Here is an 880-nt window from a genome sequence, read left to right as displayed (position 1 = left end):
TTTATCCATTCATCTATTGAACGGCATCTGGGTTGGTTCCACATTCTAGCAATTGTGAATTGTGCTGCTATGAACATCGATGTAGCAGTATCCCTGTAGTACGCTCTTTTAAGGTCTTCAGGGAAAAGTCCAAGAAGGGCAATAGCTGGGTCAAATGGTGGTTCCATTCCCAGCTTTCCCAGGAATCTCCATACTGCTTTCCAGATTGGCCGCACCAGTTTGCAGTCCCACCAGCAATGTACAAGAGTACCCTTTTCCCCACATCCTCTCCAGCACTTGTTGTTGTTTGACTTCATAATGGCTGCCAATCTTACTGGAGTGAGATGGTATCTTAGGGTGGTTTTGATTTGCATTTCTCTGACTGCTAGAGATGGTGAGCATTTTTTCATGTACTTGTTGATTGATTGTATGTCCTCCTCTGAGAAGTGTCTGTTCAGGTCTTTGGCCCATTTGTTGATTGGGTTATTTGTTTTCTTATTGTTTAATTTTTTGAGTTCTTTGTATACTCTGGATATTAGGGCTCTATCTGAAGTGTGAGGAGTAAAAATTTGTTCCCATGATGTAGGCTCCCTATTTACCTCTTTTATTGTTTCTCTTGCTGAGAGAAAACTTTTCAGTTTAAGTAAGTCCCATTTGTTGATTTTTGTTATCAACTTTTGTGCTATGGGTGTCCTATTAAGGAATTTGGAGCCCGACCCTACAATATGTAGATCGGAGCCAACTTTTTCTTCTATCAGACGCAGAGTCTCTGATTTGATATCTAGCTCCTTGATCCACTTTGAGTTAACTTTTGTGCATGGCGAGAGGAGGGGATTCAGTTTCATTTTGTTGCATATGGATTTCCAGTTTTCCCAGCACCATTTGTTGAAGATGCTATCCT

Source organism: Marmota marmota, unplaced genomic scaffold, assembly GCF_001458135.2.
Source record: "Marmota marmota marmota unplaced genomic scaffold, marMar, whole genome shotgun sequence".
NCBI classification, from domain to species: Eukaryota; Metazoa; Chordata; class Mammalia; order Rodentia; family Sciuridae; genus Marmota; species Marmota marmota.
The sequence above is the reverse complement of the archived record's forward strand: the minus strand, read 5'-3'. Positions refer to the sequence as shown.